Raw genomic sequence first — 23,038 nt, forward strand, 5'->3', positions numbered from 1 at the left:
ACTGAGCACATCTGTCCCAGAGTCAAGCTTTTACAGGAAGCTTTCGGTTGCCCTCGGCAGCTGCCCTCCTTTTGAGAAAGTTCCTTTCATTTGCTAACTTTGTCTTGATGCTGGCACCTCTGTACCACAGCCGTCTCTTTTTTCTGGCTTTCCATTTACACACACAGAATTGTAGTCTCAATGCCAAGCTACCCTAAGGTTTTGCTATTTACTGCTGAATAGTAAATTTAGATTGCCCGTTGAATATTTTTGAGTCCCTGCTAAGAGCACTGGTAAAGTCAGAAGGGTCCCCCCTCCTCCCCTCCCCGCAGATCCACCTATTGAATCCTTTACCTCTCATTGAGACCTTAATGGGAGACAGAGTCTTTAAAGAAGTAATTGAGTTAGTTAGAAGCTCATTAAGGTGAGCCCTGACCAACGTGACTGTTGTCCTTATGAAAACGGCACAATTGATAGTGAGCAGTCCAGAACCTACAGCTTGCTGTTGACTGGAGGCCCACGACTCCAGACCCCAGCAAGCCTGCTGCACAAGCCTCCACAGCAGCCACAACCAAAGCACCTGGCGACTTACTCATGTACCTGTCATGAAATCAAACACTGAGGTTTGACAAAGGAGGAAGAATGTCTGGCTGAAGGAGAGTCTGGAATTTGGCCCAGGGAAATGGATTTAAAGTAGGAAACAGTAATACAAACTCTGAAGACATATTTGAAATTGAATAGGGGAGCAGGGAGTAAGACCCAGACATACAAACAGACTTCTAAAGAAGGAATCCGTCTTTCCACAGATGACTCAGAGGTCAAAGCTTGCCTTAGAGCCTGGAGGAGGCTGTAATACTTTGTTTTTTGATATAGAACCTCACTATTTAGTCATGGTGGGTCTGGAACTCACGGTGTAGTCCTGACCAGCCTAGAACTCGGAAGAGTTACCCACCTGCCTCTGACTCCCCAGTGTTGGGATTAAAGGCATTCACAGCCATACCCAGCTTCCATTAACAGTGTTACAGAGGACTCCACTGAAGGAGGAAAAAAGCTCAATCATCAATATTGATGACTTCAAAGAAAATCTAAAATAAAATAAAATAAAACAAAGAAAAGAATAAGATTGTAAGAAATCTAGTAAGTCCAAAGAAGAGCGTCCCTAATCCTGGTATTGTGAAGAGCCCAGCAGTTTGTGGGTGGCTTGGTGTGACTGATCATTATTCGCTGTACAAAGTAATGAAGTGCTTGGAAGAGGCCGTCTCCATAAGCCGGTCTCGGAAACAGGTAGGCCCTCCCAGATGCCAGGGCTAGACACATTTCTCTAGTCTTTGAGTAGTTTTCCTAAAGTGAAACTGACAGCGACGAGCCTCTGTTCTGCTGAAACTGTAGTCCTGAGTCCAAAATGCTGAGCACAGTTTGGTGGCTTGGATTGTGTGAGGTCTGTTCCGTTTCAAAGATAGTATCTACAGTCTTTGAAGCTATAACGCAGATGTAGGAGCAGCTGTCTACTCCCCAAGTCCGCTGCTACATTAGACCAAAAGGATGTCACCCTTGCCACTTGTACTAATGAGGATGGTTCTGTGGTGCTTTTGAGCCTTGACAGTGGTGAACTAGTGGCAGAGAGTGAAGGCCAAACTGTGTGAGGTCCAAGCACTGTGGCATTTATCAGGATGTTCTATAGGTACCCCCTGCAGTGACTGCTTATTCATGGCCCTTAAGGGATTTGGTAGCTCAAGAGGAAGGCCAGAGTATATATAGCAGTAAGTATCAAATATAGCAAACATATATCAAGATGACTGTTTCCTGGATGCATCTAGATAAGTTTGGAGACTACACACAGGATCTTGTAGCAGGGAAAAAAAATCTGTGAAATAAATTTCTACCCTAATGGCTGCCACATTGCAAAATGGTAGTGGTGGCAACGTCATGTGGTTGCATCTGTACCATCCCTACCCATTTTAGGATTTAGGATTCAGTGACTTGTGCCTGTTTGAACCTATCAAAAAAGTACTTATTTAGTAGTACCTATCAATAACATATCTAAGACATGAACCAACTTCAAACTTGTATTTCATATTCATATCCTCAAAAGAAAATGGTTGATGCATTTTTTTGTTCTTTTTTTTCTGCCAATTACCATATACAGAATTGGCTTTTCTTGTCATGAACAGGGGACCGAGTCTCTTGGTGATGACAAACTCCTTTTATGGTTAAAACTTAATTCTCACCCTCAGGCTTGTGAACTGTGTAGATGTTTTTATTAATTTTTTTTTGAATGCCCTGTCACCTTACTTAGTACTCAAGATTGTGATTGCTCTTTTTGACTTGCTGAACCTTGAAACTTGGCCTTTTATTCCATGCTGGATATTCTGGGACCACACACAATTTAGCAAGCAAGATGGCTGGCCTCCAGTACAGAAACCTTCAGGTTAAAAGGAACACGTTACCATAAGCTGATTGAACAATGCCTGTCAATGAGCCGCTTTCCTCTCCCCAGGACTGAGAGGCAAAGCAGTAGTCTGCAACTATTCTGGAGTGTCCGTAACAGAGATGTCTGGCTTCCTCCCGTAGAGTTCCTGTGGAGTGGTACAGCAGGATGCTTACCCCTGAGCTCACCCCTGAGCACTCGTCTTGTCAGAAGGATGACTTCCATTTGGCTTCGACTTCTGCGTCCTTCACAATATCTTAAAGTAAGGCCATTGTGCAGGAGTCAAAGCAACTTTAAGAGAGAAAACATGATGTCTATATCATACGACTGCTTTTCTCTTGGTTATTTTGAAGATGTATTTCTTGTATTAAAAGATAGTTCATGTCTAAGTAGCAGAAAGGAAGTTTTTAAATGATCATCCATAAATATAAAGCATTAACTTTTTTATTTATTATACACTTGATAAAAGTCAAAACCAAAATAATGAGAAGCAAAAATTATCAAGACAGTTGATTTAAACTGAATATTCTTAATTATTCTCCAACTAAGATAGATTTTATGATTTTCCCTTCTTGGTACATCTCTGAGTTAAAAAGGACAATGAGAAGCCAGGGCAGGTGAGAAAATTGTGCTACCAAAATGTGACAAGCAGGCATGCCCAAAAGGATTGTTCACTTTCTTAGATAAGCGAAAATAAACAAGATTTATTCTTCAGTGCTCAAATATCCTGATGTGTTCCAATGGCGAGAAAATGCAAGCAATGAAGCAATTGTAGTTACTAAGTTGGAAATTTGAAGTAATAGCTAGTGGCTCTTTCTAGAAAGTGCTGATGTTATAAATATGTATTAAACTGTTCAAAATCGTGTGAAGACATTTGTTATAGACTGAATGTGTTTTACCATCTTCTCAATTTTATATATTCAAGCCCGATCCTCAATGCAGGTCATTTTTGGAGAGAGAGGGGGTTTCCTGAACTCAGGCTTTATTGCCAACTTGGTTGGAGGAGAAACAATTGCAGATGTGGTACAGCCCTACTCTGGCTGGGCAGGTGGAAGGAGAGCGATGTAATTTCAGGGCAGATACAGTAAGAAGAGAAAACTCATCCTGAGTACGAGCAGGACCATCCAATAGACTGGGATTCTTCATGGAAGGAAATGGGGGAGAGGAAAGAGCAGGCTATGGGACCCACTCCGTCTCTGCTTCGTGCCATGCGTGACACTATGGTGTAAATGCCCCTGCTGTGCCCTCCCAGCATAGTGATCTGACTATGACATTGTGAGCCAAAGCAAGATCTCCTTCCCTTACGTTGTCCCTCCCAGGGGTTTGTTTGGTCACAGTACCTAGAAATGCTGACTAACAGAAAACTGCTTGCAGGTGAGTAGGGTCATTTAAAAGCTTTGGAACAGACTTTTGGGAGGAATTCAAAAACTTTTCAGAATGTGGGCTAGAAGTCTTAGCATGCGTAAGCAGAGCTTAATACTAGGTAATTGTGGTGGGAGCTCAGCAGGTGAGAGTGTTAAGGGCAGTGCTGACTGTACTCATGTGGCTTCATGCTACACCATGGCAGACGACTTTCTGAGACTGTGAGATGCAGAGTTAAATGACGACGGACTTATTTGGAAATTTCAAGACAGCCCAGCATTCACACTGTAGTGTAGATATTGCTGGCTGCCGTTAGCCATGTGTACAGTGAGAAATTAAAATGGAAAAACAGAAGAAAAGGATTTGGAAAAAAAATAAAATAAGTGATTTTCCCCCACCCCATCCCTGACCCAAACACACACACACACACACACACACACGCACACACGCACGCACACGCATGTACAGAAGCATGGTGAAAACTGGAACCAAGGAAAAGGGGGAAGCAAAGAGATGAGACAGTTGTTTAAAGAATGCAGGTACACTGGGCCAACAGGAATGATGCCTTGAAGGCATCTCAGGATTGAGCTCAGCTTTTTTTGAAAGACTTGCTTCTCAGAAGGGAGTACCTCTAGGGCGTCTACATTGCCCAGGAATTCACCAATATTTGTTCATCAAACTCAGCCACGAAGCACTTTGAGGTTAATGCTACTGTGGTCCAGAGGGACCTTACTACCTTATAAAATGGTAGGAGGCACTAGCCTAATTTTTATGATGCTAATTTTCTAAGTATGAAGAAGACCAAGAGTTAAGGAGCCATAGAAATTAGCCTTGAGATGTCAGAGGAAAGTGAGGGAGCCAGGAAATGTCAAAAGAGTCAGATGCCCTGCAAGCAGGCCTGAGAAGATAAAGCCTAAAGCTCGGAGGGTAGATAGAGCCTGTGGTTTGAAAGAAAATGGCCCCCAGAGGGAGTGGCACCATTAGGAGGTGTGGTCTTGTTGGAGGAAGTCTGTCACTGTGAGGGTGAGCTTTGGGGTCTCCTTTGCTTAAACTTCCCTCAGTGTGACTTTCAGTTGACTTCCTTTTGCCTGCAAGACGTAGAACTCTCAACTACTCCAGCCACAGGTCTGCCTGCATGCTGCCGTGCTCCCTACCATGATAGTAATGGACTGAACTTCTGAAATTGTAAGTGAGCCACCCAAATTAAATATTCTCATTTATAAGAGTTGCTGTGGTCATGGTATCTCTTTATAGCAATAAAAACCCTACAGTAGAGCCAAAACTGCAATAGAAACTTCAAGGTGTTGGAGATGCTGGGAGAACGAGTATATGCTGAATGAAGGTGGTGACAAAGTGTGGCCCCAGGTCAATAGAGAGACTGGGTGGATTTTAAACTGCAAAGCCATAAAGGTGGGACTGCCCAAATCCACTGGAGCCCACGTTAGGCACCATGTGCCCAGATGCTGATGATGGGAGGCCACGGGTTAGTGTGGCCTGAGTCTACCTTTCTATATTATTTTCCTGTCACTCCCATTTGCAGTGGAACTGTTTACTGTATGCCATTGCATATCACAGGTTTGTGTGTGCACGCGCACACGCGTGTCTAATTAAAAATAGATTTTAGATTTTTTTTAAAGATAGGGTCTCATATATCTCAGGCTGGTCTTGGTCTTGCTATTTAGCTTGAACTTTTGGTCTTTCTGCCTCCACTTCCCCAGTGCTGGATTACAGGCGAACTCTTGGTTTATGCTGTGTTGAGGTTATGTTGTGTTAATTTTTATTGCTATGATGAAACAACATGACCAAGACAACCTAGAGAAGACAGAGCTTATTTGGGCCGACAGTTCAATAGGGTTAGAGTCCAGATTTGGAAAATGAAGCCATGACTGAAGGAGCAGGAAACTGAGGCCTCACATCTTGAACCTCAAGCACTAAGCAGAGAGAATGCACTGGTGACAGCAAGAGGCTCTGGCACTCTCAAAGCCCACCTCCAGTGACGTCATTCCTCCCACAAGGTCATACCTCCTACTTCTCCCTGAACAGTTCAACCAGCTGAGGACCAAGCATTCAGATCCCAGAGCCCATAGGGCACATTCTCATTCAAAGCATGACAGAGATCAAACCCGGGACTTTGTGTGTGCTATGTAAGTATTCTACCAACTGTGCTACAAACCTAGCCCCATTTTAGATCTTTAAAATGGTTGAAAAAATAAGGAATAACACTTTATTACATGAGACTATTGTATACTACTCAAATTTCAGTGTTCATAAATGGAAGTTTTTTGCTTGTTTTTTTTTTGCAAGTGTCTGTAATGTGTATGTGTGTGTGTGAAGGTTTGCATGCATGTGTATGTACATGGATGTAGAGACCTGAAGCAGCATTGAAGAATTGAAGCAGAAGAAGAAGCAGATGCCTTCCTCAATTACTTTTCACCTTGTTCACTGAGGCAGGGTCTCTTGACTGAGTCCAAAACTCACTAACATGTTGAGTCTAACTAGGCAGTTTGTTCTGGGGGATCCTCTGCCTTCACCTTCTGAATGCTGACACTGTGGCAGGCTACCACCAGCTTTTTGTATTAGTCTTGCCCTTCACAACACCAGTCCTCACATTTGTGTGGAAAGTGCTGTGCCCACAGAGTCAGCACCCCACTCCCTTTAAATGCAGGCACCTCTCTTCTCCTCCTTCCCCTCCCCCACCCTTCCCAGGGTCTCTCCTTAGACGGGGTGACCTCAAACTCGCCCTCCACACGCTTCAGTCTCTTGAGTGTGGATTCTGTGTGCACGCATGCTGTTAATATTTTGTTTCAAGGCTTTTGTGCTTTCATGACCCAGATAAGAGTTGTGACAGAATCCATGTTGACATATTGGTCATGAATCTGAAAATATTTTCTATGTCTATTTAGGAACAGTTTGCTGACCTTTGCATAGTGTTTTTTTCTGTTTTATAGTTGCTTTGCCAAGACATGATTCAACAGCAATATCTTAAGTGTCACAGTTTTATTATATTCCTATAGGAATTCATACTTACTTTCATATAAAATACTCATTTTCACACTTCTATTTCAAAGGTTCAAAAATATTGACCTGAGTTACATAATTAAAATTAAGTGCAATTAGAACAGACACATTGGTATTTCATAATGAACTCCAGATGAACATATCAGTCAGCTCTGGGAAGCGGCAGGGACTAGCTCACCATGTCTGTGGCCCTCACAGGCAGGTACTGGCTCACCATGTCTGTGGCCTTCACAGACAGGCACTGGCTCACCATGTCTGTGGCCCTCATTGGGCATCACCAATCTGCTTCACAGAGAGAAAGAGGAGCTCTGGCTACTGTGGCAGATGAGCCAGTAGTGGTTGTTGAAGAGATCTAATGTCGTGTTTGTAGTCTGATTGCTTCGGATTCTTGGTTTTGTCTCCTCCACTGAAGAAAAATCCCTAGGAGTGTGGCTCAACACTCAGTTTCTATCATGCACATCTTCCAAGCACGGAATACCAGGTTGAACACATGACCAAAGTGTTCAACAAACTTCTCTTTTGGGAGTGGTTGGTGCTGCTGCCTCAGCAAGCCAGAGGTGACAATTCCCGGGGCTGCAGGCACACAGAAGGATTTCCTCAGTCCTAGACGCCGGTCCCTGTCTACTTTGACTTGAAATGTTCAGTTTTGTTTTGTTTTTCCATACTCCCAAATGATACATCGGCTTTCGTGATTCATTTTTGTGTTTTCCCACCGACGGCTTAAGTCTTAGACTTTCTGCCTGGGCAGCAAAGTTCAAAGGAACCTTTCAGAGGTGCAGACATAAAAGAAGGCAGTAAGGGTCAAAGACCCACATAGCACATAATACAATGTGAGAGGAAATGGCACATACTATTTAATTTTAAGACAAAGAAGAAGTTGTGAGCAGATTGGACGCCATTTTTGATGAGATGCAAGTGCTTTGCTACAGACTGGGTTAAGGATGTCGTTAATAGTGAAAGCTGGACTGGCAAGATGGCTCGGCGGGTGAAGGTACTTTAGTTGTCAAGTCTGACTGGGACTCACTTCCTGGGACCCACAGGATGGAAGGAGAGAAGAGATTTCCAAAAGTAGTCCTCTAACCTCCACATGAGCATCATGGTGCACACCCCTTCCCCAGCCTCCAATAGACTGCCAAAAGTAGTCCTCTGACTCTATATGTATATCATGGCACAAGCCTTCCTCCCATCCCCTTGACCTCTACTCCACAACTCACCCCCACACAAAATAAATAAATGTGAAAATATGTGTCATGCACAAATATATGCGGCGTCCCCTCAAGCGTCGAAGAAAGCTGACGCTCCCAAGAACTTTCTTAGGAAGTCCATTGTTGCATATGACTCGTGTAATGTTTAGCTGCCCAAAAGTTGTTTAGCTAAGTCTAAGCTGCCTTGTTGTTCTAAGAGGAAAATCTTAGGCAGCTGAAAATTAACCCAACATTTGGGAGCATTTCTGGGTGTAATTACCATCCAACACTGAGGACGCGTGATCTGGCTTAGGAAAACCCGGCAGGAAGCACTTTGCTTATTAATCCTCTTGATTTGCCTTATCATTGTAGTAAAACTTGATTGTGTTGACTTGATTGTGTTTAAATTTTTGTGCCTTCATCTTTATATCTATAATCCAAATGTGCTGGATGACATTATTATTCCTTTGGCTCAGAATTACACAACTTAAAAAGGACTCAGGAGAACTTTTTGGTGGCATATGCCTTTAAGCACAGTACTCAAGAGGCAGAGGCAGGCTGAATTCTATGAGTTAGAGGCCAACCTGGTCTTCATATTGAGTTCCAGGATAGCCTAGGCTATGTAGAGACACTCTATCTCAAAAAACTGAAGTCCATAGCCAAAAACAATCACCCCAATTCTTATTCATTATAATTCCTACCTTTGTTTTTTAAAGATGTTCAAAAATATAGTAATGATATATTTGTTCTTGCTAAACATGCACATGCAAATTTTACACATAACTAGAATGTTGGAGCATATGTCTTCGCAAGGAATATGGTTTATATCCCAAATTTGCTTTTGTTCCTAGCTGAAATTTTATTTTTAGCAAGAAGAAAGGTCTTTGATTTCCCCCAAGCTACCACACACCTTTGTAAATAAAAAATATTTTCATTGTTTCCCCACTTTGGTATCCATGGAGCTGAAAGATGTCCCGCCTAAAATAGCACATACTGGGCTGCGTTCCAAGTGCAGAGCAGTGGGGCCCAAGGCAGAGAAAGTGACTCCATGAGGGAATAAAGCAAGTCAGATTGCTGACCAATGGAGTCCCATCTGCCTGCTGCATGCCTTGTTGAGCAGTTGTGACTCCACAGAGAATGTGGCCATTCCAGCAAGGCCAACTTCATGGAGAAACAGAAAGGCAGCAAAGATCCCAATGAAGAAGCCTCCCTACCTTGGTGGAAAAAGACAGTAACTGAGCAGTCTTGTTTGATAGTTCTAAATTTATAAATCCAGTTTCTTCACGTTCTCAGAGAACAGATAGTGTGAGAAAGCTCACAGAGAGTCACCAGAAACAAGGGAAAGAGGATCAATCTGCGTGCACAGTCATAACCACTATTAGCCACATCCTCTAGAAGCACGTTTTTGCAAATTAAAAAAGGAAAATGCTAAGATTATGTCATATAAAGTGATTTAATATGGCTTTTCAAGTAAATTTTTCGGTAACGAAACCACTCTTGGTTTTACATCTGCAGGTGCTCTTTGCAAAGACGTGTGTGCATGTGTTTAACATTCACCGCCAGTATCACCGTGCTGATATTACTGTCGCTTACTCTGACACTTTAGTTTTCACATTTGTATCTGGAGGAATTAAAAAAAAAAAACTTCCGAAAGAGTATAACTTATTTCTGTAATCCGAGTTCATGCGAATTGCTTTAGAAGGAACTTTAGAAACAACTGTATTATTTATTTGTCTTTATTTTGTGACAAAATACCTTGGCAATGTCAACTTAAGGAAGGATTTCTTTTTTGGCTCACAGTTTCAGGATGTCGCCTGTCGTGGAGGGGAAGTCACAGCAACAGGACCTTGTGCCAGCTGTTCACAGTGCATCTACAGTCAGGAAGCAGGGAGAGATGAATGCTTGTACTTTCTTTGTTTGCAGCCTAGGATCCCAGCCCATGGGATGCTATTACCTACATACAGAGCAAACCTTCTTGTAAGGAGCCTTTCTCTGTCCCACCAGCCATCTCCCAAATAATGACATGGAGACTTCTTATTAATTATGAAAGCTCGGCCTATACAAGCTTCGGTTTGTTCATAACTAGCTCTTATATCTTAAACTAACCACCATTTCTAAATCTATGTTCTACCATGTGGCTTTTTACCTTGCTATCATCCTGCACCTCTGACTTGTTCTGTGTCTCCTGGCATCTCCTCGCTGCACCTAATTTCATCCCCTCTTTTTGCCTGGAAGTCCTGCCTAGTCTCCTTGTCTAGCTATTGACCACTTAGCTTTTCATTAAACCAGTCACAGTGACACATCTTTACATAGTGTAATCAAATATCTCACAATACCTTCCCATTTTAACTAACTCAATCTAGGCATCAAAGGCATCCTCAGAGACTCGTCACCTACATGATCCTACATCCTGTCAAGTTGACCGTCAATGTTAACCTTCACCACAACTTTAAAGATGCTGAAACCATTTAGAAATTAAAATCCTGCCCGTAAGGATTGCTTCTGTGGACATCCAAACAGATGAGCAACGCATAGAATGAAAACCCTCAGCGAGGATTTTCAGTGACTAAAGTCCTATAACTAAATAATGACTGGCAAGGGGAGAATAAAGTAGCTATGATCTTCAGTGCAATTTGACTTTCATGACAGTGGATAGCAACTGTAGAAATGTAAATGTTATTTCAATATAAGGTTGAAGTTTCTAATGGCCAGAGCTATCCAAACTGACGATTACTATCATGGTTAAACAAAAGCTGTAAAAGCATTTGGTGATGTTGCCAAAGAGGAGCACATCCATGCTTGGGTTATGCTGGGTGACTTCTATGTTGCTTCCAAATCCAATATTCTGTAAGAGGAGCTGGATCCCTTAATAGATTTGAAAATATTCCTTTGTCTTCCTGGTTAGTAGAACAAACTAAAACTATGCAGCATGGATCTGCTTATTATAGAAAGAAACAAAGACCTTTTAAGATGTGTTAGAAAGGAAGGGAGACACTTGGAATAAGTTATTACAAAGAAAATGTTGACAACCATCTCTTTTCTATATGTATTTCTAAAAGATCTTTGCATGTGTTCTGAATATTGTGTTGGTATTCCTTGGTTAGCTGCTCTTTAAACAGTACCATATATGGTTGAACTTTAGTTAGTAGAAGGATTAAGATGATTCTAAAACTTACTGAAGGAAATCTGTGAACATAAGTTGCTCCAGGAATAGACTCAAGTATTAATAAGAAAAGATGACCATGAGTATCTGTTAAGTTGATGGGATATAGTGCAGTGGTCACTATAATTTATAAGTCAACTACAGCTTCAGGTTATCTGCATGGATGGAGTGACCTTCATGCACAGCCTTTCAGGCGACAGTGGTCAGAGCATGTGATTTGTTCTTTCTGTTAGACTTTCAGTTAGACTCACAGAGAGTCTTGATGTGATAGTGTCACTCCCTCCGTGACAACCAGGAGAATCAGTTTGGGTTGACTGCCTCAAAGCCGCATACATGCGATCAAAATATGCACCGACTTGTATTGAGTTTATCTTTTGTAGCTTCTGATCTTCATTGTAAATGTTAAATGAAAACAAACAAGAATTTTTAAAAAAGTTTGTCAAGTAAATACAAGCACAACTTCTGGGTTCTTGCATAACGAAGAGTTTATGTCAATGATACCCTTTGTGTTGTTGTTGTTGTTTGGGTTTTTTATGAAACAGGGTCTCACTATATTACCTCAGCTGGCCTGGGATTTGCTAAGTAGCCCAGGCTGGCCTTGAATTCAGCAAGCTGCCAGGCTCTGACTTCCAAGTGGTGGGGTGGACGCAGTGCATCACCTTGTCCAGGTTCTTCTTTGCTTTGAACAGATGGCTTGAATTCCTACCTCATCAACTAAGTCAGTTCTCTTTGCATGAAAACTTTTTGATACTTCTCAACTGCTCATTCACTTCTCCCTCTCTCTCTCTCTCTCTCTCTCTCTCTCTCTCTCTCTCTCTCTCTCTTCCTTCTTCCTTACGTTTTTACTGCTCTTTTAGTTTGACAAAAAAATTTAAAATCCTGATGTACAGTTTAAACTGAACAACACCTTGTCTCTCTAGTGGTTATAATAAAACAAAATCCGACATAAGATTTTGTACAACTAAATATTAACCTTATATACCCCAAGACTAACACTATAAATTTTAATGTTTACTTATTCCTGTAAAAAAAGTACTGTCCTGGAAACAACTATGCTCCTGATCTGAGACACAACAGCTCGCCCTTGCACACAGACTCAAACCATAATGGACAGCAGGATAAAGAGTAAAGGACACGCTCTCTGCTGCATGGTGGACGAACCGCCAGCAGCTTTTGGTGTACATTCTTGGGAGTAAAGGACAATGGGTTGGGTAGTCCACAGACATGTCCAGCATCCTCCTAAGATGTCAGGTCTATGAGAATTTATTAGGCAAACAATATTAGATTGAACACACCCAGAAAATATTAAATGTAACCTGAAGAAGTAATTCTTTTTATGGACCACAGCAGTGGACATTAGCCATTTCCCATGGGTTAGCCTAGCTTCAACAACAAAAGACTTATGTCAGTTTTCTATTGCTGTATGACAAATTGCTACAAATGTAACAACTAAGACAACACTCTTTTATTATTATTATTATTCTTCTGTAGTTCAATTGGTCAGAAGTCCGGGTAGGCTTGACTGACTTTTCCGATTAGGGTCGTGGAAGCCTGAGTCCAGGCCGGCCTAGTCTCTAGCGAAGACTCTGACTCTTAGCTCTCTCAGAATGCAGGCAGAGCTCAGCTTCCTCTGCCTGTTGTTCGACTTCATTCAGAGAAGCTGACAGCTGCTCTCAGGCCTTTGCATGTGGTCCCTTCCATCTTCAAGCCAGAAAGAGTATGCTGAACCTTTGAGCTTTGAAGATCTTTGATTTTTTCCTTTCCCACCAACCTTAGGCACATCTTTACTTTTAAAGGAATCATGCAATAATATTGGCTCAGCCATCCATCAACTATGTAATGAATTCAAAGTCAACTGATGCCTTGGTTGCATCTACAAAAGCCTTCTTCCTACATACGAAAGCATAATCCAAACTGCACAAGTGGCTGTAGACCAAGATGGCCAAGGACATGGGCTCAAGAGTCACACTGGGTTAAAAGCTCCACTGATTTATCAGTTATATGACATTGGATACCAAGTTTCTTAGTTTCTTTAATGATCTGACTTGATGAGTTCAATGAATAAGATAATTCATGAAAAACATTTAACACAGTGGGTACATAGTAATGACTCAATAAGTGACATGATATTTCTGGAGAAAAACCAAGGTTGTGAGAGCAAGAAAATGGAAGCCATTAATACAAGCAGATTACTGAAGCAAGGGCTTATAAAGGAGGTAAGACTTCAGCTGGATCAAGTCAAACTGATAATTTTTATAAGCAGGGAAGCCCAGAGTACTTATCCTAAATGATATCACATTCAACAATAAAACACTTTTATGCTGTTGAAATGAGATTTCTATTATATCTGTTTATTTAGATAGAGAATGATAACTCATGAGTTCTTCCCTTTGGCAAACACTGAAGTTTGTACAGTTCCGTCGTTTCAAAGACAAGAAAATGAACAAAGTAATGAACAAGCCATGCTGTATCAACAGCTGTGGAGGAAGAGCAGACTAGCAGGCTGGTTACTGGTGCGTGAGGCTCACCCAAGGGATCTGACAGGCAATGGTTTTGAACATTTGTAAAGAGTAAAGAGGAGCCTTGTATGTATTTTCTGTATTAATTTGTTTTCTTCACTGTGACGAAAATACCTGAGCTAAATACCTTGCAGGAGAAATAGTTCATTTGGGCTCACATCTTATCAGAGTCGAAGGAAAACGTGTTGGATCAAGGCAGTTCGCATCATAACAGAGATGGAATGGAGGAAAAGGAGTGAGAAGAAGACATAGCCATGGGAACACTCTTCTTGTGGTCCTACCTTCTCCAACAATGCCAATCTGTGGCTCTCCCTGTCCTCATGAGTCCTTCCTGCTACTGTCGTTGTTACGTATATTCCTTTTATAAGGAGAACTATTCAAGGGCTAGCCTTAGATAGGAGATTCATTAACAAGTATTAAGATAGGGATTTAACTTAGTGGTAGAATGTTTGCCTCACATGCACAAGGCCTGGGTTCAATCCCTGCAAAAAGAAAAGAAACTAAAAATATGTAGCCAACTACTAACCAATTAGCTACCACATCCCCCTTCTACTACATGGCCTTTTACTGAGAGGGAACTACACTGTAGTTTCCCTGTAAAAAACTATTCTTTCTTCTCTTTCAGTACATAAGCTCAGACATCATTGACCTAAGGAAGAGTGGAATTTTGATTTGAACTGGGCCATTGGAGCTTTGTGGTTCCCTGGTTCTTGTCATTAGATCACACATGGGTTCAATCCAAACTAGGACAGTGAAAATATTTCCTGAGGAGTTTTCTGAAATTTAAAAAAAAAATTTGACTCCCATATAGGGTTGCCAAAATGAAACAATATAGGGGCAGGCTGCTGGGAGATACCAAGAATAAAAATAGTCTAGACAAAAATCAACGGGAAGCTAGAGAGTTTCAGGTCTGAGTATGTTCTCCGAGTCTTGTGCCCAGCCAGTTGGAAACATCATTCTCCGGACTTCTAACTTAATGACTTAACAAATTATTATATTTTGTTCAAGCACAATTGAGTTTGCATTTCTGTTGCTGTCAACCAAGAAAATTCTAATGAAGTCAGTCTACAGAGCCTCGGGTTTAATCTCACTTTAACCATAAGACTAATTGATTTTTATACAAGCTGTAAAGCCCTGTGAGAATCGTCCCCCCGATTGAAACAACTATATTTAGTATCAAGGGCTCACAGAGTGTAGCATGCCTATTGTTGGGGTTCCCATGGTGAGTGGGCAAGGAGGGGACAGGGGTGCAGACTGAATCACTGCCATCGCGTTTCTTAATGTATCTGACTTTTAGCATCAGAAAATAAGAGCAATTCTTTTTAAAAGGAAGAAAAAGCTACTCTTGTCCAACGCAGTGGTTTCCAAAAGATTTCTGTGTTTTTCAAATAACTTTAGTTAACATTTAATAATGGAAATCCAGGCAACCAAAATATTTACTGCAAGTCAATTGAAACAACAGAGAATAGTGCTGGGGTGGTAAAGAGAGCCAAGAGCATCTAGTCATTTATCTTCCAGGGCTTCCTAGACTCATAACACTCTTCAGCCAAACTCCGCCAGTCACCCGTCCATTCTCAGTCTCTAAGCCTCCCCCGGGAACACTTCTCTGGGGAAAAGTCGCTAAGTGGGCCTTACAGATTATTTAGATCAGCTTTCCTTTGACATGGCAAGTTTCCGAGAAGCCACAAAGAGTGAAATATAAAAAGGGTGGGACCTAATTTTCGCAGAACTCCACAAGCAACGCGATATGGCAGGCACTTCTCAGTCTTTGCTCAGACTGTGGTCAAGCTCTCCAACTCACAGACTTTATTGGCAAGTAGATCTTTGTCTTTAGAAGTAAGTGGCCGAAGTTGGCCCCAATAATTATGGGCTGGCAGGGGTCTGGGAGGTTCTTCAACCCGAAGTTGTTATTGTACAGAATAGCGAGCTCGGACTGAGAAAGTGACACACACCAGAGTCCAGAATGGCAAGGCAGAATATTTCGTGGAGAGAAAATAGCTTGAGTTAAGGGAAGAAAAACTCCAGGATGAAATCAGGATGTGACCTTGGGGGCTTGTGAGGTTGACGTAAAGTTGGAAGGTAAATTATTTAGTCCAAATTACATGGCCTTTCTGCCGCTCTTTTGAGAACAGGATGTCATCTTGTGGCCCCAGCCATCCCTCATCTTGAGATGCTTCAGCCTTCTGCACGAGAGGAGTACAGGTATGATGTCCAGGTATGTACCACCATGCCAAGCCACAAGTATTATTAGAATTTTTATTTATTTCAATTGTTGCTTATTTAAAAATGTCATCCATGTATACAATGTGTCTTGAGCATCTCTATCCCTCACTCCCCTCTCTATCCCGACCCTGAGCTCCCATCACATTTCCCTTCCAACTTCATAGCCTCCTTTTATTGACGGACTATTATTTTTAACCCAGCGAATTCAATTAGGACCGCCTGTGTGCACATATGCATGGAATTATAGCAGATTTTAGGTGGTAAAGAGTCATTTTGTTTTGTTTTCTTAACTTTGTGAAATATACAAAAGCAGAGAGGAAAAAATTCAATCGTCCCATGTAGCTATCAATTTTCTCGTATACTGATCAATGCGTATCCGATCTTCCTCCAGGGTGCCGCCACTCTCTCCCTCCTCCCCTCCCCTGCCCCCAGATTATTTTAAAGCAAAACGGGCTGTAATATCATTGGACTTATAATATCATACAGTGGTATCACCTAGTGGATACCTGCCTAGCAGGGCCATGGCTTTGATCCCCAGCACAGCAAGAAAACCAACAGACCCAAGCCAGACACCACATATATGGGTGTGGGTCTCAATTCACCTATAAACACTTGCGTGTTTGTCTTCAAAAGACAAGAACTGGAAGTTTTTAGCTGTATAATAGATACGAGGATGGTGTGGAGGCTTTTTAATTTTTACCCTGGAGAACATGCTCATATCCAGGAAGGATATCCTCAGACTCACTGGGGTGTGGGCTGGGGAGGAAGAAATGGCAGCGTAAATCCTTCCTATTCCGTATCGACACTATTACATGAGCTACTTTGAAACTGCCTCCTGTTGTCTATGTCTAAATGCACATCTTGGTTTCCCCTGCTAGTACAGAAGAATAGGAAAAATTCATGCCTTTTGGGTCAGTGGTAATGTTCCCCTGTTAGAGCTTTTGTGTCTTTCCATTTTAGTTCACCAGGTAAGTATGGAACTTTCTGTTTATATATTAACTATGCATCTTTTATTTTACTGTCCTGTTCCTAAAGACATTCTGAGTGCTGCCTTGATATTTAAGGAAGAAGAGAAACTTTCTGAACTCAGAATAAAAACCGGACTTTAAGTTTCTCCTCTCGGTAACTAGTAAAATACACCGCATAAATTATTCAGGCAATATGGAAAGAAAATAAATACATTTCAAGTGCTGTCTGAGAGATCGTTTCTGTGTATACCGAGCCCTTTTTCATATAGGCCCTGCAAAACCAGGAAGATTGAAATATTTTCTGAGTGAGGAAACTTTCAGCATGATGTATCACAGAGGGCACCGAAAACAGACGCTAAAGCACACCCCGTCTGGCCTCAGGGTTCGAGCTGCATTTCAGAAATGGGAATTCTCATTGCAGGGTACATTTTTCTCTACCCCAGTCATCTCAGAGTAGAACAGCACTAGAGAATTGATAAGGCTGGCCGACCGGATAAGCTGCCCTCCACACCGCAGGCAGATTTACAGAGTGTGGCCGAGGCCCTTAGATCTTGAAACCATAAAGCACACCCTCTGCTTTTAATTTATGCTTTGAAGATTTACACAAAGTAGACCGAATAGTTCCCTCTCCAGTTAGAGGCTCACAGTTTCCAGCCAGCCCATGGTTATGAACAACACGCTTGCATTACAAAAGTTTCCATACCAAGGCTTGCCGGCCATCGGTTTATAATCAGAAATGTCACATGATGCACAGAACAAGAAATTGGAATTACACGGGGCTGATACATATGCTTTCTCGTGTTTCTTAACAGAAGCGATTCCTTCCACTTTCGTTACATCTGTAGATTGTGTAGAGTCACCAGAGGAAAAAAAAAACCCAGGAAGAGAACTAGACATTTCCAAAAAAATTGCAACAAAAACAATTCTTTTGTTACCCTGGCATATTTTTAAAACTCTTCCTTTTGTCATTGTCGGTACAATCTCACATCAAAGCACAGAAAGATGCAGGACAGATAGGAATCTTCATAGCTACAGCTCCCCTCATAGGTGAGCATCAGGCTATGATGCAAGCTTGTGGGGACCACAGCAGCGGGTCAGGGCAGCACCGAAGGCCATCTAAAGTCTGCCTTTGATGCAGTTGTCCTGAGAGTTTTCCAAGGAAAAAAAATCCTACTTTCCCTACAGAGCATGAACCCTAATTAGAGGAAAGATCAGGAAGTCCGTCAGAATGTCTGTCTGTCTGTCTCTGTCTTTCTCTCTGATCTCAAACTCTTGATTCTCAGGCCTCAGCCTCTTGAGTGCTGGATTTATATCTGAGTACCACCATGAGCTGTCATTAACAATCCCATCGGGATCTGAGTCATTTTTTCTGAATTACTGAATTTTTGTTTTCAGTGTTTTATTTTCAAACAAAAAGGGATTTTACTGACTTTTTTTTAAAAAAAGATCACATGTATATAATAATTGTTATTTTTATTTATCTAACTCTGGGGATTCGCAATAGCCAAGAATTACTCAACCACAAGAATGTGCTGAGGGCTTGTTATATGCCAGCATTGTTCTCACCCCCGGAGACTAAGGGGTGAGGGAGGCTGAGTAGCTGCTCCACTGGCAGTGTAGAGGAGGAGATGGGTATCATGGAGAACGATTGGAAAGTCCACAGATGCTTCAAAAGATGTCATGAACTTTGTGGGCCGGGATTCATTAAACAAATAGGGGATGTCACAGGACACCTCCTTGGTTCTAGGACCTAGTAGAACTGGTGAAGAGTTGAGTATCAGTCTTTAAGCAGGTAAAGTGATCAGAAGTGAATTCTGGGTAGTGTAGATATCTCGAATGAAGGTCCCTTGGTGGAGGAGAGGCTGACAGCTTTGTAGATCAGCTTGTGGACAAGAACTGCACTCCTTCATATTTCTGTTGTCATTGCTAACTTGGGTTTGCTGATTGGGTCTACCTCCAGCCATCCCAAAGGTCTTGGGGCTTTGGCAAACCAGTTGGAAAACTCTAGCTCAGCATTCAAGGGACCACTTGACATGGTGGGATGCCGACGAGGTAGTGAGGAGCCAGACTAGAAAGGACTGGATAGTGGTAGGTGGGGAGGAGAACATATTCAAGGTCATACAAGGGCAAAGATACTTTGTTGAATTGATTTGACTCTGATAAAGGCAATGGGCAGTCATGGTAGGTTTTAAGTAGGAGACACATTTGCATGGGGGAAGGGAGGAGCCCTGATACTCTTGGTTTCTATTACTGGTTTCCATCATGTGGGTCCCAGGAATGGATCTCAGATTGCCAGTCAGTTTTGGCCGCAAAAGCCTATACCTGCTGAGGCATCTTACTTGCCCTTCTTACATGCGTTTTTCTGTGCTGGCTAATCTTGGTTGTCAACTTGATACGTTTAGAAAAAGGGCCCCTCAGTTGAAGAATCATCTCCATCAGATTGACTTGTGGTCATTCCTATGGGACATTTTCTTGATTGATAATTGATCTGGTGGGCCCCGTCAACCACAGACAGTATATCTTAGGCAGGTGACCTGGTCCATATCAAAAAGCTGGTTGTAAAAGCCAGTAAGCAGTGCTCCTTACAGCTCTGCTTCAGTTCCTGCCTCCAGGTTCCTGTATGGGCGTCTCTGGCTTCCCTTAGAGATGGACTATAAGCTGGCACTCTCTCTCCCTCAAGTTGCTTTTGGCCAGACGGTTTTCTCTAAGCATAAGAAGAGAAACTAACTCAGGAAGGCACCTAAATCTTAAAGTGAAAACCTAAAGCTTTATATAAAGCCAACATTTGATAGGCATGGGTCAAGGACAAAATTAACTCTACTTTCCCTGGCGTAAATGATGTCATTTTATTTGGCTCCTTTTTTATTTTAGCTGGGTGTGTCTTGCCTCCCATGATTTTGGTAAGGAGTAAAGATGAATTTCTTCTCAGCTTTTAGGGGATTAACTTTCCATTTCAGCTGCTTCGAGACTGAGATGGCCATGTCCCCGTGAAGGACTCAGTCTGCACATCCATGCCGGGAAGAAGACGGTGAAGTGCTGTGTCTAACATCAGTGAGGGGACATCATTTAGTTAGACAGGGACTCTCAGAGCTGTCTCGGCAGTGGGATGAATAACCTAAAGAACCCGCTGAACTTTAAAGAACAAATCAAGGAAATCAGCAAAAGCGAATAAAGAAATGTGGACTCTTGGAGTTATATCTATTTTACTCTCGGTTTCTTATCCTAAACGCAGATATGAGCTGCTTGTTTCTATGATATTTTTTAAATTGTGGCTGTTCCCACGCATGATTACCTATGGACTTAGTCTAGACATCCCAGCCATTAAGCAGTGAACCTCACAGATAAGTGAGTCATCTGTGCTTAGGTTTCCTGTCGTTCTCTTTTGTCTTCTTCCCTTGTGAGGGCCATATCATACCACAGTGGGCATTCTCTTTCGGGGATGGGGCTCTGATCTCGGTGAAAAATTGTGCTAGAGTTCCCACTCCTCCACCCCCCCCCCCCCCGCGCCTGTCTACATGACTCTTTTGCCCCATAGGACTGTTTCAGTGTTACAACTGACTCTAGATGAGAGGGATCTTCGGGAAATTATTCAACAATGACAGGTATGTTTGGAGTTTGCACAGTGCTAACGAGACAGATACAAATTGTTTTCTCCTTTTTATTAATTACATTTTTCATTTATTTTACATCCTGACAGCAGTTTCTCCCTCCTCTCCTTTGTTTTCCCCCACCCCCAGTCTCCCCTCTGCCCCAACTCCCATCCACTCCTCCTCTGTTTCTGTTCAGAAAGAGGCAGGCCTGTCATGTTGTCAACAGAGCAAGGCATATTGAGTTGAGGTCAGACTAGGCTCTTCCCTTTGTACTGAGGCTGGGCAAGGCAACCCAGTACGAGGAATAGGTTCCCAAAAGCCAGCTCAAGCATTAGGGACAGGCCCTGATCCCACTACTCGGAGTCCCACAAATAAACCAAGCTACACAACTGTCACAGATACGTAAAGGGCCTAGGCTGGCTGCTTGCAGACTCTCTACCTGTCCATACAGAGTCTGTGAGCTTCTGTGAGTCCAAGTTTGTTGTTTCTGTGGGTTTCCTTGTGATGACCTTGACCCCCCCCCCCCCAGTGTACAGCTCCTAACGCTGCAAACAATTCCTATTCTTCCTCTTCCTCCTTCTGCTTCTTTTCCTGCTCCATTTTCTTCCCCTACTGGGGATCATGCACAGGGTCATAAAAATGCCTGCCAATGAGTCTCTAAGTTCTAATACAATGAATACAATGTTTCTTCTAACACCTCCTTCAAGGATCCAGACTTAATTGTTTCAAAATAATTCTTTTTTTCATTTCCTATCGACTTTCTCCAAAAGAGAGCTGTTCTTTCTAAAACTGCAACTCTGAACTACTAGAATTCTCGTCATGAAAGAGTTTTAAGTCGAGGGGCCAGTGAGATGGCCCAGCTGGTAAGCCTCTTGTAAACCCAAGCTCAATCCCTGGAACTTATTGTCATCTATAAACATGGCGGGCGGGCGGAGGAGGGGCGGACTGGAGGCCGGTGTCGGGAGGGGCGGCAGCAGGTCACTCAAGGCCTCAGCGGGACAATAGCAGGTCACTCAGGGCCTCGGAGGGTTCCCTTGGAGGGTAGGAGACAGCAGTAGGTGAGAGACAGACAGATACGCCATGCAGAGAGAGCTGAAGTATAGAGTTTAGTGGGTGATGGAGGGGAAGGAGAAGGGGGAAAGGGGGAAGGGAAAATAGCGAGAGAAGAAAGACAGATGGCAGGAGAGGCAGTAGTTAACTCTTCAGAAGAGGGTAGGAAAGAGAGAGCAGGCTGGAGAGGAGGCAGGAGAGGGGGTTGGGAGTGGGCGGGGCTTGTCTCTTAAAGGGACAGGATACTCAAGTGACAGACAAGGCCAGCAGATTATAACCAAACTGATGTGGTAGAAGGAAGGAACCAACTCCAGCAGACTGTCCTCTGACTCCTCCATGGGCACCATGGCACAAATCCATCCCCATCCCACCCACAGATAGATATTATGTTAAAACCTTTAAGTCAGATAGTTGTTCAAGCATGAAGAAAACCAGTTTGTTACTGGTCTTGTTCAAAGGTGTCCACCAAAGTTTAGGCGTTGGAAATTTAATTCTAACACCATCGACAAGCAGGGCCCAGTGGGAGGTGTCCAGGTTTTGATGACCTTTACCCCTAATAGGTGTATTAATGTGTTATTACAGGAGTGGGCTGATTGTTAAGGGAGTCAGTTAGATACAAAACAACTTCAGCATTTGCTGTTTCACTGTTGTTGGCCTTTCTGCCATGGGCTGGTACAGACAGAACACCCATGACTGCTCACACTTGATCTTAGGATCCCCAGACTCTAGAACTGTGTGGAACCCAGCCATGACAAGGTTAATTGAGGCTGGAGTTTCCACCTGGTTCCAGGAAAGACCACAAACTGAGACCAACCAGGACCATCCCAAGGAAGAGTACCTAATGTTTCAAAAGGCATTCCTAACATTCTAGCTATTGTAAATAGGATCACCTGATGTCCCTTAGCCTAGCAAACCCACCCCCCTCATCAAGACACCCTTAGACAAATGTCAGCCAAACATGGGTCCTGAGCCTTAGAAATCCCCACTCGAACCTCTACTATAAAAACCCCACCCCAACATCATGCCAATGCATTGGACACATGAAGAATCTTGAGTTTGAACTTAAATAAGAATAAAGATTCTTTGCTTTTACATACAGAACTTGGTCTCTTTGTTGGTTTTTGGGGGACCCTGTGATCTGGGCATAACAAGTTGTAAGATATAAATCTGTTAATTACTCAGTCTGTGTACAACAAAATACTATCAAAAGCTGGGGAGAGGATATAATATAGTTAGTTACCAAATCACACTTCCATTATTTGGGAAAGTAACATTCTACCCTCGAGCCACAGCAGCACCTTGTCCCTCAGGTTTGTAGCAGGAGCATCTCTGAAGACAGTAGAGCCAGAAAGAGCTATCAGTTTTTCAAAGCCAAAGTTACTAGCTTCATTTTTTTTTTTCAAGATAGGGTGTTCTCTGTATAGCCCTGGCTGTCCTGGAACTCACTCTGTAAATCAGGTTGGCCTCCAGCTCTGAGATCCATCTGCCTCTGCCTCTGATTGCTGGAATGAAAAGCATGCACCACCTCTGCCTCGCAACTTATTTTATAACCTC

General features: G+C 42.6%; 1 long non-coding RNA gene across 1 annotated transcript; it reads left to right on the forward strand.

The window, feature by feature from the left end:
• Nucleotides 1–15,783: 15,783 nt before the first annotated feature.
• On the forward strand, nt 15,784–20,039 carry LOC125416485 (uncharacterized). The gene is made up of 2 exons (XR_007236901.3): nt 15,784–15,868; nt 19,802–20,039. It is a non-coding gene; the product is annotated as an uncharacterized LOC125416485 (long non-coding RNA).
• The last annotated feature ends 2,999 nt before the right edge of the window (nt 20,040–23,038 follow it).

The sequence above is a fragment of the Myodes glareolus genome, chromosome 1 (genome assembly GCF_982192425.1).
Source record: "Myodes glareolus chromosome 1, mMyoGla1.1, whole genome shotgun sequence".
Lineage (NCBI taxonomy): Eukaryota > Metazoa > Chordata > Mammalia > Rodentia > Cricetidae > Myodes > Myodes glareolus.